The 17,476-nt window shown below is 30.1% G+C and overlaps 1 long non-coding RNA gene across 1 annotated transcript in view; it reads right to left on the bottom strand.

Moving 5' to 3' along the window:
* Positions 1-3,615: 3,615 nt before the first annotated feature.
* LOC147809334 (uncharacterized) overlaps positions 3,616-17,476 on the bottom strand; it is a 109,570-nt gene continuing 95,709 nt past the window's right edge. The window contains exon 3 of the long non-coding RNA XR_015433710.1: positions 3,616-4,060. This is a non-coding gene — a long non-coding RNA (uncharacterized LOC147809334). The remainder of the gene's footprint in view (positions 4,061-17,476) is intronic.

Genomic DNA, 17,476 nt, shown 5'->3' with positions numbered 1-17,476 from the left:
AGTATACATGAAAAATAAAATTTTCTACTTATACTCACTTATAGGTTATGCATATACATATAGGTTATACATACTTTATATAGACAAGTGAGGCGTTGTTTATGTATTTTAAATGCTAAATCCAATGAAACAAAAATTATATCAATGGAACCAATAGTTTCGACGCTCTAAAAATCTTATACGTAGATTAGTATAAATCAAAAATCTTAACTTACTTGCATTAAACTTTCATTTCTTTTAAACTATTTTTGTTTTTTTTTTTATAACCAGCATTAAACTGCGAATTCAGTTCTGAGTACATAACTTTTAATGTTCGACTCCTTTGTAGTTTTGTAATTTTGAATCCAAGCCAAAAGACAAGAGAGATCCTAGATCAAGCACTGACACAAACTAACTTTCGTGGAGGACTTTTTTGCTGGAACTAATCCGCATTTGCGTAACATGGAGAGTAAAACCACGATAACTTTCCATGGTTAGCTTGACAGCAAGGGGATTATAACTCATGATCCATCTTTCTCTGAAGATATTTTACGCCAGCATTGTGGTTGGTGCTAGTTGGAAGCAGAATTCGTATCAACCAGCCACCGCTGAGACTTAAACCTGAGTCACCTCCCAAACAGGCGAACGTTTTATCCCCTGAACCACCGCGGTTTCTTCTATACAAGTTAAATCACATGATTTAACGCAGTAGGAGCTTTTTCGTCCTATTTTTAAGTGTAAAAATTTATACTAGCAAGTTCATGACCACCCATGTCTTGCACGAGATAAATATTAACATTATATTAACGATTTTCAGCCACTTTTATGCAAACTAGGAATTAAAAGTTTTGACGAAATGATGTGCTTATGCCAGAAAAACCATGAAAGCAATTTATCCGATATGTTATTCCTTACATAATACAATGTTTAAAAATTAACAAAAAAATGAATAAATAAATAAATAAATTAAAAAAAAATTTTAAAATTCTGTGCTCAAAATTTTTTATTTACTGTAAAAATGCTATTAAAAATTTCTACTTTTTAATAAAAAATTGTTTTTATCAAACGACGCTTACATAATGCAGTATGTAAATTAAATCATATCATTCGTTTTTGGACACACTGTTTACTGTTTAAATTATACATGCCCTTAACATAAATCTCTATTTTTTGAAATGAATAATAAAAATGTTGTTATTAATTAAAACATATTGTAGGTTGTTTTTGTTGTTATTTTCGCAATCGTTGATTTTGTGGAAGAAAATATCCTACACATTTTTTGACCGATTTTATCGTGACTTTTTTTGTATTTTATGTCGCAACTATATAATCTTAATGTAGTTCACACAGTGCTATTGAAAGTATTTTTAGCCTTTAATCTGTCATTTGGTATTTTTCTAAGCTCTAAGCTTAATATTAAAATAATAATAATTGTTGTAGTTGTTGTTTCTAATGGCACTTGCTTGCACCAGCACGCCTGCTGTGTGAAGCCAAGCGAATTTAAGGCAGAATTTGTGTTCGTTTTTCTGTGGCGCCATCTACAACCAAGAACACGAATTCAGCCACATGCACGTCACAACCCTTTTATAGAGCCCTGTTCATACCCATTCATACATCCATTCAACCATCCATAGATCATTATTTTGACCTGAACCAGCGAACGATCAATCTCCAATTCAGTACCCCCAGAGGTATGATTTGTTGTAGGACCATGGAGGACTTTGTGACTCAACAGATTTAGCATGCACCAGTCACCATTTACTACACGCGGAGTCTTCGGCCAACGGGGATCGAACTCAGGACCTCTTGGACATGGTCCTAACGCCCGACCGACCTCGCTATCCCGGCCCAATAATAATAATAATAATAATAATAATAATAATAATAATAATAATAATAATAATAATAATAATAATAATAATAATAATGATAATAATAATAATAATAATAATAATAATAATAATAATAATAATAATAATAATAATAATAATAATAATAATGATAATAATAATAATAATAATAATAATAAACACATAGCATATTTGCTATTGTTGTAGATTATACCTGCTATAGTTGTAGTTATGAAATTTATTATCATGAAATTAAGAAAATCTCAATAAAATCGGTTTCCAACTGAGGTATTTTAGTTAGGCATAGGCTATAGTTATGAAATATAGGTAATTACTTCAGAGTCGGTTCACAACTTATCGAAGTATTTTTGTTACCAGTAGGATATTGTTGTGAAAAGATAAAAATCACATTAAAATAGTTTCACAATTTCCTGAGGTATATTTTTGAAATATAAAAAAATCACATTAAAATAATTCACAACTTTCTTGGATAGTTTGTTAGAAATCGGCTATAATCCTGAAAAATAAATTTTCCCTTTTATCTCGGTTTACAATTTTCTGAGGTATTTCAGTTAAAAATTGGCTATAATTATGAAAACGAAAAAACATATTAAAATTATTAAACAACTGATAATAAATAAAATCATATCAAGCATAAGAATAGAAAATTCAGTTGGTTTAAAAAATGTCGAATATTTCTGAAGATTTTTTAACATTTATTCATTTTCGATTCGCTAGATTTCGATGATTATTTTTCTGTGCCATTTTTCTAAGTCGTCTTTAGTAAATTCTGCTAATTAAATTTGAAGGATATATTACAAGCTTTATTCTGAAGAATTCGATGTGTTTTTAACCATTGAAAAAAGTTAATCTTTAAAATCACTTTTGTTTATTTATAGCTCATATCTATATTATTTAATTCCCCTGATTTTAAATTGCTATTATGAAATAAATAAAGAAATTAAGAAGAGTTCTTTTTCGTCCAAGTATTTAAGCTTTTTTTTTTCTCTTTTCGTTTAAAGAAAGCAACTAAATTTTGAAAACAGTTTATTTAAAAAAAGTGAACCTGCCCATTTTCAGGCAGATAAGGACATAAAAGAGAAAGAAGAAGAAATTATTCTTACTGAAATAAACTTCAAAGGAAAAAAAATCTTCCAAAGACATACCAGTTTTCTCAAGTAATAATAGAAAGTGCAATAGTAGAGCTTTAGGTTTACCATAGTACGAGTAAGAAAAAAAGTTGCTTTCTACTGATTGTAAATGAACAATAACAAGAAAAGAAAATGAGTTCTTTTGAGCGAAACTGAAAGACCGTCTTGAATTCCACATTAAATAGTACATACAAATACAAAAATAAAAAATTAGCTCTCGTCACAGTAATATCGTCTGAAGCAATTTTCATTTAGATTATTTGTTTCGAAATGGTTTATTTTAAAGTTTTATAATATCGTTTTCATGATAAACAATAAAATATCGTTTGCATTAATAAGTTTTTTCGTCCATTAACAGACACTTTGTTATTTATTGAAAGTTGATGCTTGGTAAGTTGGATATTTTTTAGGATATGAGACTAAAAAAAAATGTTAAATGTTAGAAATGTTACAATAAAATTTATTTCAAGCTATATTTCAAATTGTTCATGAAATCAGCATAAAAACTCTCTAAGACTCACAGTTCGCAGAATTTTGTAAAATGTATACAAAATTTTAATAAAATGCAGCGAAAATTCTAAGTCATCATTTTCTTTGACATTTATGTGATCATTTTCTTTGACAATTTAGCAGTGAGTTATGAGGGTTGTTCAAATTAAAGGGGAACAAGCTGAATGAAAAGAATACCGCAATTGGAAATAAAAAAAATTGCCATGAGTGTGTGACACATGTCCCATCGTTAAGGTAGCAGGTCTACGCTTTTTCTGTTAAAAAATTGTGGTTGATTCTGGAATAAGTCCATCACTTTGTCGTCCTTCCTTCACTTTGTCGTCCGAATGGAAACCTGTCCTGTAATGCACTCTTAAGTGGTCCAAAGATGTCGAAGTCACAGGGTGGCAAATCTCGCTTGTACGGTGGGTGCTTTAATACTTCCCAAATGAAGTTTCATAAGGTCTTCTGGGTTCCACGAGTGAGCTGGATTTGTCATGGAGAAGGATCCCTTGTTGTATGAGAATGTCTGGCCGTTTGTTTTTGATTGCTTTCCATAGTTTCGTTGGAGCGTAACATATTGTTGCATCTCTGGGACAGAAAATCAATCGTTATTCCGATCAGGACGCATCCATGCATGGCATGACTCTACTTTCGATCAATATACCAAGAGAAGCAACAGTATGCATGGAGCATTACATATTGTTGCATCTCTGGAAAAGAAAAACAATCGTTATTCCGATCTGGACGCATCCATGCATGGCATGACTTTACTTTCGATCAATATACAAAAAGAAGCAACAGTATGTATGGAGCATTACATATTGTTGCATCTCTGGAAAAGAAAAACAATCGTTATTCCGATCTGGACGCATCCATGTATGGCATGACTTTACTTTCGATCAATATACAAAGAGAAGCAACAGTATGTATGGAGCATTATATATTGTTGCATCTCTGGGAAAGAAAAACAATCGTTCTTCCGATCTGGACGCATCCATGTATGGCATGACTTTACTTTCGATCAATTTCCTCTAACACGAACAACTTTCCTTGTTGAACGCCGTATGCAAATGAGTGTCTCCTACCCCTCTTAATATCCTTGTTTGGTAGCGCTGCTGTAGCTGCAGTCATTCTGACTCAATCGCATGGGTCCACTTTTCATTCGGGCAACCCTTATACTTAAAGTACAATTTGATTAATTATATTTGTAAGTACCCAAAACTTGAAACTAACGTTGGATTCCTTTGCCAAATATTAAAACTGTTGCTTCTCTGGGACAGAAAATCAATCATTATTCCGATCTGGACGCATCCATGTATGGCATGACTTAACTTTCGATCAGTCTATGGAGTTTTGATCAGTCTATGGAGTTTTCGTGATTTTTTTTTCCAATTCTTACTATTAGTTCACGCTCTCCCTATATATATTGATATATCTTGTTCAAATTTTTAATCGTTAATAAAATACTTTTTATTCATCCACTTAAGTTCAAATACATTTTTTTAAAATTTGTAGTGGATGACACTTGATGTTAATACAGTTTTTTCAAATATTAATTCAATAATTAAATTTAATTAATTAATTTTGGTTTATATGACTCAGGTTGAAATACGCCTACTAGCGAGAATCCTTCATAAAATTCATCAAGTTCGATGAGGTACTTGGTCAATATGGATTCCGTAGTACTCTTAGCCCAAGACCTACATGAAGTCACAGAAAAGTCATACTTATATACATATTTTTATTTACATTAAGTGTAATTATTTATCCATTCTAGTTCAAATGAAAAGTAACTAAGTATTTAGTAAAAAGTAACTAAAATAAATTTTTCTTTCTTGATCTAAGTAGGAATTGACTTTAATATTTTTTTTAATATTATTTTCTTTTCTATTTCTATTTATTTTTTGTACGCATATTTTAGTAAGCTGGTATTATTAAACTCTTTCAAGAAAATAATAAATAAAGAATTTTAAATCGTCAGAACTCTTAATATATCTGAAAATTAATATTTTTAAACTTTTATATAGATCGTAATTGAATAAAATGTTCTTTCAGTTGAAGGTAAATAAAATCTAGCTAAGGTTACTCTCCGTAAACAGCATCAATCTATATTTCTTCTAATTAATTATTAATTAAACTCTTTCAAGAAAATATTAAATAAAGAATTTTAAATCATCAGAACTCTTAATATATCAGAAAATTTAGATTTTTAAAGATTTATAGACATTGTAATTAAATAAAATGTTCTTTCAGTTAAAGGTAAATAAAATCTAGCTAAGGTTTCTCTCCCTAAACAGCATCAATCTATATTCCTTCTAATTAATTATTAATTAAACTCTTTCCAGAAAATATTAAATAAAGAATTTTAAATCATCAGAACTCTTAATATATCAGAAAATTTAGATTTTTAAAGATTTATAGACATTGTAATTAAATAAAATATTCTTTTAGTTAAAGGTAAATAATATCTAGCTAAGGTTACTCTCCGCGAACATCATCAATCTATATTCCTCCTAATTAATTATTAATTTTTCTAACACAATTATGGCAAAACTTGGTGGCTATACTTGGATAGAAGGAACGCACTGCATTAATGAAATTACAAACGACAGCCCAAAGTTGAAAGTAAAATAAATGAGCTTCTTCACAATCATTAACGTCAATTGTTCCTTCTATCTTAAACTATTTAGTCAGTAGTTATTTATCAACATCTGGAAATATTTTTTATGTGTGATGTTCAAATGCATGACGCAAATACTTACTGATTAGGAAACAACAAATAATTTATTTTAGGAATAAATCAAAAATATTTTATAAAAATATATAAAAATATATATCGCACAGTGGGCCAGCATCCAAGGTTTCGTGGCCAAAATTAGTATTTCGATAAATTTTGCTTCAAAATTTGGAGGGTTTTATTTAGGGTTTTTTATGTGCAGGTAAATTGAATTCATAGTTGAAATGTTGAAATACACTAAAAATACCCCAAAAAGCAAACTGGCGGCTGAAATATGGCGAGCAAAAATGAAAAAAATAATATAGTGCGTTTAAATAATTAAATATAGCATTAAAAATACAATAATTTTCGTAATTTTATATTAAAAATGAAAAACAAATTATGTTTCCGAAGTAATATTACAAAATAACGCGAAAACATGAAAAAATCATAATTTTTGTTTTTTGGTACATTTAGCCCACCTTTGCAATACGGGCAAAATGGGGCAGGCTTTTTCGAAAGAAGAAACATCGAAGAAGACAACAAATTAAAAGTTTAGCTAATTACCCCTCGGAACTTTTTGGAACTAAGTTTCGAAAGTTATTCAAACATTGTAAAATGTCAAATGATAAGATATAAACTATAAGTTTGTCAAGAGTATTAACTAATCCGACAAATTGAAAAATTGTACTATAATTTCAGACTCATTACTCTGATAAAAATGCAACAGTAAGGTGAAATTTCTTTATATATTTCTGAAATAAAAATTTAAAAGTTCCGTTTAAAAAAATTTTTTTAACATATTTTTCATTACATTGTACTCTCGTCGGTCCAAAAATTGAATTATAATGATTGGAATGATTATGAAAACTTAATTTGGACTAGATTAAAACTGCCTACACATATTTTAGTTGAAAATTTAATTTTTGACTTTTGGCCGAAGATCATGGTCTTGTGGCCAACAGTGCTACGGGGCTAAAAAAGGCATACTTTACATATTCTAAATTGAATTCAAGTATACTTCAATCTTATCACATTGTAATTGATTTTTTTTTTCGTATCCCATTTTTTGTCCGAGACGACATCTTGGCAATTTTCGTCAAAATTTGAGGTGAGCTTAATTGGTATTTTACTGTATTTCTGATTATGGTACGGTATTATGATTACAGATACATGGATAATATTAAAATATAATGGATAAGTATTAAAAATATATGGCACATCGGAATTCTTTCTTATCCCGGATAGGTAGAGCAATATAATTTTCCAGCACTGTTACTAATAAATACATCAATGCCTGTGGATTTCAAACTGATTTTAGCAAGCGTAGAGTTTAAAGAAGACGATATCGTAGATTAATTTTGATACTAATTTTCCGCAAAGAGATATTTAAAGCAGACACCTTAATAACAAGCTTAATTGAAGATTAATTTGTAAATACATCTGAGCTGCATGCATTGCCGCAGATAAATAAATAACTGCCCATACAACACAATTAATCCAGTAGACGTCCAGAATTCGTCCACATTATCTATTAGACGTCATGGACTAAATATCGATGTCTACTAGACGTTTTCTTATAACTGATTTATGGATACTCCTCTATGGCTTAAGTACAGACACTTTATAAATAACTATGGTAGACTTGTTGCGGACAAAACCTTGATGAATTAATACATTTAATAAATACTATTTTCATTTCTTTACAATGTATACATAATGAGTTTTAGTTAAATTTGCATAAATATTGACGATGCGCATAGCACAAAAACAAAATTAAAAAAAGAATTAATCGAAAGTTGATGATAGAAATCGCAAACTTTTTTTTGTAGGTTCGCTCAAACAATATTTACATGGTTTAATGTGATGCCTGCATCTCGATCCTGATTGGTTGTTGAAACGTGTCATTTGTTTCCGTTAGCAACTGTTCTATCCATTCTATTTCGAGTAAGCCATGCATGTTAAGTATCAATTCTCTTAAGTGACACATTCAATATTCTTTCGCAAATGTTTCAATTCTTTCACAAATATTTCCATTCTTTCACAAATATTTCAATTCTTTCACAAAGATTTTATTCTTTAACAAAGTTCTTTCACAAAAATTTCCATTCTTTCACAAAGATTTTAATTCTTCCACTAAGATTTCAATTCCTTCACAAAGATTTCAATTCTTTTACCATATATTCCTTAATTAACACAAAGACAGGCAAAAAGTCATGTAGAACATAAACAAACTAATTATGCATCGAAGTTGCCAGGAGCACAAAACGAAAACATATCATGGTTACAATGAAATACATAAACAAATAATAAATCTAAGTTAAGTATTAGACACAGATGAGAAAGATTTATATTTCAACAAATTCCATGTACGATATAGAGCTGTATTTAGTTAGCTTCACGTTAATTAACATTCTAACTTATGCGGAGAAACTTATCTCAACTTCAACACGCCATTTTGCTTTTAAGCGATCAGCTAGAGCTTACGTCATAGTTCACATGTGTGGGTATCTGTGATCTTCTTCTTGAAATGCAAGTTCCCAATTGAAGATTAATGCGGAGATTTATTTTAGCTCAAAACATTTGACGCAGACACGGTAATAACTGGTTTAAATGAAAATTAATTTCTTGATACATTTGATCTACAAGCATTTGACATAAATACATGATTTAATTACATTAATACATTAATATATGGTTTAATATATTAATACATTAATATATGGTTGGAGATTAATTTGAGAATTAATTTGATCTAGAGATGTTTAATGCAAAAAGTTGATAACTAGTTTTATTGAGGTATAATTTCAGATTCATTTGAATTAGAAACATTGAACCAAAATACGTATTTGGATCAAATGTTTAATGTGTTCAAATAATAAATGTCGTACAATTCAAGATTAATTTGGTGATCAACGTGAGCTTGAAACGTTTGACTAAAATATGTTAATAAGTTGTTTAGTTGAATATTAACTTAAGACTTCGTTAGAGCTGGAAACGATACATTCATAAATGATTAATTGAAGATTAATTTGGAGATACATTTGTTAATAAGTTGTTTAATTGAAGATTAATTTGAGAATTCGTTAGAGCTGGAAACGTATGGCTCAGATACATTCATAAATGGATTAATTGAAGATTAATTTGGAGATACATTTGTTAATAAGTTGTTTAATTGAAGATTAATTTGAGACTTCGTTAGAGCTGGATACGTACGGCTCAGATGTATTCATAAATGAATTAATTGAAGATTAATTTGGAGATATATTTGTTAATACGTTGTTTAATTGAAGATTAATTTGAGAATTCGTTAGAGCTGGAAACGTATGGCTCAGATACATTCATAAATGGATTAATTGAAGATTAATTTGGAGATACATTTGTTAATACGTTGCTTAGTTGAAGATTAATTTGAGACTTCGTTAGAGCTGGAAACGTACGGCTCAGATACATTCATAAATGAATTAATTGAAGATTAATTTGGAGATATATTTGACGAACATAAATTAATAGATGCATTGACTTTTAGTTCCATTGTGCTGTACTCATTTTTTTTAGGAATTAAAGCAATGGCGTCTTGTATTTCTTAACACTGATAAAATATGTTGCCCTTGGGCAAAAAAATAAGTTTATTGCCACCTCAAATCATAGGTTACCCCTCTCACAACTTCTTCCTGTAATCGAGCAATCTTCAACGCTTTTTTTTATATTATCTCACCCCCTACATCCCACCCCCCTGTGTTTTTGAATCCAAAACTAAAAGAATAAAAAAAATAAGCGGTAAGTAAAGAAGAAAAAAAAATCGTGATTTTGATGCTGGTACAATCACGGTCTTGAACGTCAGGGAAATAGAAGCCTTCAGTTGGTCTAACGCTTATAACGTTTTCATGTTTGATTTACCTTTCCAACACCCCTCCACCCTTTTCGTTCTTTGATAAACAGAGCACGTTCCATAGTCACCTATTATCATTGAAGACATGTTGCAGTATAGGTGCATATTTATAGGCGAAAAAAGGAAAGAAAATCGAGTCAAGCCCGCCAACTATGATTGATTGGGTGCTGGTTTTTTCGTTATCGTTTTCATGAAATGAATGAAATAAAACAAAAATTTGGTGGCTTTTTTTTTCTTCGACCTGCTAAATGTTTGCATGTTTTCTAACAGCTTTTTCTGTTTTAATCGTGTAGCCGATAAAAAGTTCATTTTCCCGATAAAGAATTTAAGGGGGGGGGAGGAAATGAGGGAAATAAGACAGTTGAGGGAAAAGGACATTAGGAAACTGTAAAACTCAATTAAAAGAAAACTCGATTGTTTTTGTTAGCTTTCAGCTCTCAGAAATTTTTTCTGTTTTTTTTCCCCTATCGTTTTCTTTTTATTTGATGTATCGTTTGGGAATAAAGAACGAATTAAATTAATTTTTTTAAAGAGTTCGTAAAGTTTCTGAAAATATTAACTTATACATTCAAATTAAATCGATGAAAAACATAAAAAAAATTGTTTTTTGTTTGGAATGTGACATAAATTTTGAAAGAAATTAAGGGATTTCATTTCCCGTTCGTTACGAACTGTCAAAATATATTTCATGAATGATGTTTAAGGAAAATTTTGACATTTAACCCCGAGATGGGTTAACTGAAACTATGAACTCTATTAAATATAAAATTATGAAAATTAGTTTTAGCGAATAATTTTCGAAAGCAGCAAATGATTAATGTAAGCAAAAGTAGGGTAATATACTGTAAGAATAAATGTTGTTTTCCCTCCATTTTGGTAGAGTAATATATTTAAAAAGAAATGTTTACATTAAAAACTATAATGAACTCCGTTTTTTAGTTCACTAAAAAAGATGGCGCAATATTACATAATTTAATTTCTTACTTAGTAACTGACTCTATGCATTGAGTTTTTCAACTACAATGTTTCCTTACAGCGAAATCAAAACATTCAAACTATTCTCCATATAATTGTGAATGTCTGAATGTCTAATGCAGTGAATGTCTCCCTATAACGAGTTTTAGACACTTATTTAATCGATTTCAGCCATTTTTAGAATTCTTTAGATTTTTCTTTCTTTTTTACTTCATTCATTTTCGAGTAAAGTTGCACTTAAAAGTTGGAAAGTTTGCGCAACGCTCCCTCTTCCACCACTGTTTAAAACGGCTCGCATTATTCATTTCTGTGAAATGCTTAATTTTAAATGCTCTTTTATAATGTGTATTCCTTTCTTTTTAATCAAAAGTCATAAATATACACTTTTGAACTTATCGCAATTTTTGTATACATTTATTTGACTGACTGTAAAAAGGACATTTGAGTTCACTATAAACGAACTACCAATTTCCCAGATAAGGACATTTGAGTCCACTATAAACGAACTACCAATTTCCCAGATAAGGACATTTGAGTCCACTATAAGCGAATTAACAATTTCCCAGATAAGAACATTTGAGTCCACTATAAACGAATTACCAATTTCCCAGATAAGGACATTTGAGTCCTCTATAAACGAACTACCAATTTCCCAGATAAGGCCATTTGAGTCCACTATAAACGAACTACCAATTTCCCAGATAAGGACATTTGAGTCCACTATAAACGAACAACCAATTTCCCAGATAAGGACATTTGAGTTCACTATAAACGAATTACCAATTTCCCAGATAAGGACATTTGAGTCCACTATAAACGAACAACCAATTTCCCAGATAAGGTGAGTCCACTATAAACGAACTACCAATTTCCCAGATAAGAACATTTGAGTCCACTATAAGCGAACTACCAATTTTCCAGATAAGAACATTTGAGTCCACTATAAACGAACTACCAATTTCCCAGATAAGGACATTTGAGTTCATTATAAGCGAACTACCAATTTCCCAGATAAGAACATTTGAGTCTACTATAAACGAACTACCAATTTCCCAGATAAGGACATTTGAGTCCACTATAAACGAACTACCAATTTTCCACCGTTACCAGTTTGCAACAAAATGAGCGATACTCACGGAGACTAATTTGTGAAGTTGTAGTTATTGTCGCAGGGCTTTAAGATATTGGGGTTCCGATTGTTCTTGTTTGCCATTGGCGCAATCTATGGTCAAAAATTTGACTTCTACCATCCTCATACGTCATACCCATCCCATTTATAGGGTGGACCCATTCATACATCCATTCATTCATCCACAAATCGTAATTTTGACCTGAAGCAGAAAAAGATACATCTCCAATCCAGTACCCTTAGAGGTAAAATTTGCTATGGGGAAATGGAGGACTTTGCGACACGACAATTTTAACGTTTACCAGTCACCATTTACTACACGAGGAATCTTCGGTCGGCTGAATTGAACTTACGATTTCTTGGACATGGGCCCAAAATTTTTAATTATTGTTATTTCGTGAAATTATATTAATCATATTTTGTATGTTTTCAACTAAATGCTGTTTATTTATCTATCAAAAATGTTATGAGTTTGTTTTTGAAACTATTTCACAATTTATCCACACATGAGGAAAAAAAACTAGAAAAAATGTTCCTTACATTCCGTTTTGCAAAGAAACTGTTTCGGTAAAATTTTCATGAAAATGATGATATTTTCATGAAAGGATGATGGTAAAATTTTCATTGTAAAATGTGTCAAAAATAACTATTATAATTTTGATTTCCACAACGTTCAATCTGGGCAATGTTCTTACTAAAACGTCAAAAACGGAAATTCACCAATTGTTATGGTTTCACAAATTCTTTAAAGAAAAAACTCTAATGAAGTGTTAAATGACAAAAAAGGGCATATCTTAGGATCCTTTTGTTATTATTTTAATTCCAAACTTAGGAAACTCGCAAGAGAAATAAGTTTAAATGATGAATAAATCTGAAAAAATATATATATATTTTTCTATATCATAAATATTCACATAATATATAAGATGATATTGTGGAAGAAATTAACTTGGAAGTTTTGACTGGGTAATGGCAAAAAAATTAGAAATGTAGCAAAAACAACAATTCATGATAATAATTTCATTTAAATAATTTAAACTAATAGTTTTACGAACAAATGATACTATTTACAATCTAATATGTTCAATTCTCTAGATTACTCGGTCCATAATTACTAAATGGTAAAATTTTCAATTGTAAAATTTATCGAAAATAACTATTATAATCTTCAATTCTACAATATTTAATCTGAACAATGTTCTTACTGAAGTGTCAAGAACGGAAATCCACCAATTGCTATGATTTCACTATCTCTACAAAGAAAAAACTTTAATGAAGTGTTAAATGACTAAAATAAGGCATATCTTAGTATCCTTTTGTTAGTATTTTAATTCCAAACTTAGGAAACTCGCAAGAGAAATGAGTTTAAATGATGAATAAAGCGAGGAATCTTTAAGAGCACAATAACCACAGTTTCCAAGGGAATTTTCTATTTTCGCTCAAAGAATTTTAGGGTCTTAACATCAATTCTCTGCCCAATAGGAGTTAATCCCTGGGAGGCTTAACTTTGCCTTGAAACTTAGTAACATTTCAAGAGACAGACAATGCTTGCACCCCAAAGAAAGTGTAAAAGGTAGAAGATTAAGGAATTGTAATGGTGTACAGCAGGATTCTGTAAGGCAAACTTTCTTAAACAAATTCTTGCTTTTCCTTAAGGTTAGGAGGAAATTCATTCATCTTTCTTTTGAAGAAAGAATTATTACCTATCTGGAAGAATATCAAAGATTTTATGATATTGCAAGAAATTAATTTGAAAATTTTTACTGAAGAGCTTTGACTGAGAAAGAACAAAGCATATTGTTTATTATGAATTAAAATATTTCCTTAAATATACTATTGTTCATTTTTTTATTAATTTTTTACTTGAACAAGTTCACGTATAAAATAACAATTATCTGAACTGTTTGAAATTATCCCTTTGATGCAGAATTTTTAATAGATATTATCAATACTTCTTACAGTAAGAAGTTTTACTTACTTAGGATCAATTATTACCATTGACAACAGAAATAAGAAACTGACTCTATCTGGCATATAGGGCTGCCTATGGGCTGAGAAGATTTATTAAAACTAGGTTTCTTTCAAGAGAAACAAAGTTCTTAATCTACAAAACTCTTGTCCGGCCAGTCTTGACATACACTTCTGAAGCTTGGACAATGACAAAACTGTAGGAAAATTGTATTATCAATATTTGAGAGAAAGATTTTGCGGAGTATACTTGGTGATGTAAATTAAAGCAATAACTGGAGAAGGAGATATAACTTTGAACTGTACAAGATTTATAAACAACTTGATATTATTGAATACATAAAAATAAATAGAATGAAATGGATGGCCCACGTGATTCGAATGAGTGATGACAATACAGTAAAAAAGATACTTCTTTTTTAGACCCACTGGAACGAGAAAGCGGGGAAGGCCGCGGTTGAGATGGGCTGACACAGTGGAGTCTGATTTTCTTGCAATTAATGAAAAGAATTGGAGAACGAAGATAAATCGGAAGTCGTCATGGAGAAATCTTCAGAGGAAGTCATTGGCTCACATTGGACTGTCTGGCCAACTATGATGATGATGATCAATACTTTATGGTAATGAAATACAGCATGAAACACCGTCTCAGTGGATGGATCACCAGTCTCCCAATGAGGTGTCCGAGGTTCTAATCTCAGTTATGGATGGTAGATAGAAATTCTGCTGTCGGCTCGTACAAGCATCAGTGATGACATAAAATGCTCAATGGTAGGCGGGTCATGGGTTAGTATCCCTCAGGTTAACCGCGGGAGGTTTTCGTGATTCATCTCTCATGTATCGCTGGTGCGAGTTAGTTTCATTCTCTTGTTAGTGCCAATGCTTGATCCAAGAATTCCCTTGTCTTTTGAATTAGGCTCAAATTTATAAGTCTTCGGGATTGAAAATTGATAATCATGAACTCAAAAATGGTTTGACTGTTCTACGCTGATAATGAAGTAAAAATATAGTGTTTAAGATATCACTACCAGCATACATTTCATGGTATTACTTTTTTCCCAATTGTGCCTAAATAATTGAATTTTAAAATCAGATGCTTTTGTTGGAAACTTTTTAAGATTAGAAAACACAATTATTGCATTACGTTTAGTTTTCTAAAAAAAGTAACATCTTACATTCCAGCTATTACAAAAAGATTCATTTTCTACTATAGCTTACATTATATTCAAAAGTAATGGCTTTAAAATTTTGACATACTTTAAACTGTATTTCAAAATCCGAATTTTTATGCGCAAACGATATACATCTTCGTTCACAGAAGAAAAAATATACATCACCCAAGCGATTATTTTTCTTCAGAATCTACTATGATAATGGCAACAATTTCTCTCGTCTGCTCTTCTTTTCGAAGGGCAAAAAAGAAGAAGAAAGCTTTTCTCGTTCATGTAAATTGGTTTCATCTTTCCTCTGAAAAGCAGTTAGGATACCTGCTTTCTTTCTTTCTTATTTTTTGCTCGGTTTGAAAAAATGATCCCTTAAGAAAGAACTGTTTTTCTTATATCTCACTACTATAATATGGATATAATGTTTACAATATTTCGTTTAACAATAGGTGTTTTTTACGGTAACAATTTTCAACTGATAAGGTTTTTTCTGATGAACACCGTAATCATTTTGAAGATATTGTTCGGTAATGTTTTCTATGAATATTGTTTTTAGATTATTTATTTTGTTGAACATAAATATTCCTGGTTATCATAGCAAGCAATACAATGAATAGATTACTGGCAAAGTGGGAAACTTGACATTGCATAGGTTAACGGTAAAGTATGAAAGGCCAGCATTGTTTAGAATGCCTAGGTACTGCATATAATGCCGGATGTTTTTAGGCAAGGTATGAAATATGAGAAGTATTACATACTTTCCCTAGGCATTGTAGGAAATACCTAGGCATTCTATAGAATGACAAATGTTATTTAAGCAAAGTATGAAAAAAAACATGGCGATCAGATTATTATGTAAATAATGTTCATTTCTCAAAAATAAAAATGTTATTCCAAAAAATAATGAGAGTGCCATTAAAAAAAAAAAAATTCAAAATGCGCAAAGAAAAATGAAAGTTGTGCAAAACATAATTTAAGTCTTTCTTATTATGGGAAACAAAATGCTTACATAAAAAATTCACATTTATGTCACAATTATTTTCAGTTTAGAAACAAATATTGCACAAAATATCCATTTCATCACCTTTACTAAAATGGCCACAGAAGATTTTATACTTTGCCTGTTTCTCATTTGGCATTCCATAGAATGCCTAGGAAATGTGTGAAATATAAATCGTTTCATACATTGCCAGCTAGTTTTAGGCATTATATACAATGCCTAGGCATTCTATAGAATGCCGGATTTCAAACTTTGCCGGTAACATATATAATGCCATACATAATTTTTAATGAATAATGAAATTAAGTAACTTGCATTAGCTAAAATAAGTCAAATGTAAATGATAAATGTATTAGTACGTAATTAATATTTTACTGGAATATTTCTAGATTTACTAAGAACATATAAGATTTTGTATATTGTAAGCTGCAAAATCTACATTCAGAAGTTTTCCTTATATGACATCAACTTAAGGATAGTTCGACTTTTATTTTTCATGTATTTTTTTAATACATGTTAAAAATATTTTTAATAAATATTAATAAAAACTAGACCTTTATTTTTTTAAGACTTTTATTTTAATACAAATTAAAAAGTTTAATCAACTACATTATTTTCCAGTGAAATTGGCAATGATTGCTTTTGCTTCAAATCACAGATATATTCTCAAATATAAGCTATCTTAGAAAGGGTAATAGGAAAAGATGAACTGCTATGAAAGAATGCAATAACATTCTTCTGCAAACAAACAAACAAACAAACAAAAAAACATCCTGTAAACAAAATCTGATCGAATTTTTATTTATTTGCAACTTTATCTCAGGAAGAAATATACTACTTCGGTCGGTCAGATAATCCCGGTGGAAAAATGCATACATGTTCACAAGCGATGGAATTATTTGTTTACCTACTTCCGGATATGAAAGATTTTGGGAACGAACAAAAATATTCCACAGACAGAAAAGTTTCAAAGAAATATTTCTAACCAAAAATGCCTTATATAATATATTTTTGAAATAAGCTTCTTTTTTTTAACTCATAAGATTAATTCTATTACTCAATATTATGTTATTTAGCACTCGATGTATATTTCTTGAGAATTATTTATTCCGATTTTGTTGAAATTATGTATAAAATATTATAAAATTTGCTTTTAGAGTT

The sequence above is a fragment of the Parasteatoda tepidariorum genome, chromosome 5, assembly GCF_982258835.1.
Source record: "Parasteatoda tepidariorum strain Cologne lab strain chromosome 5, Ptep-v5.0, whole genome shotgun sequence".
In the NCBI taxonomy this organism is placed as follows: domain Eukaryota; kingdom Metazoa; phylum Arthropoda; class Arachnida; order Araneae; family Theridiidae; genus Parasteatoda; species Parasteatoda tepidariorum.
The sequence above is the reverse complement of the archived record's forward strand: the minus strand, read 5'-3'. Positions and strand labels throughout refer to the sequence as shown.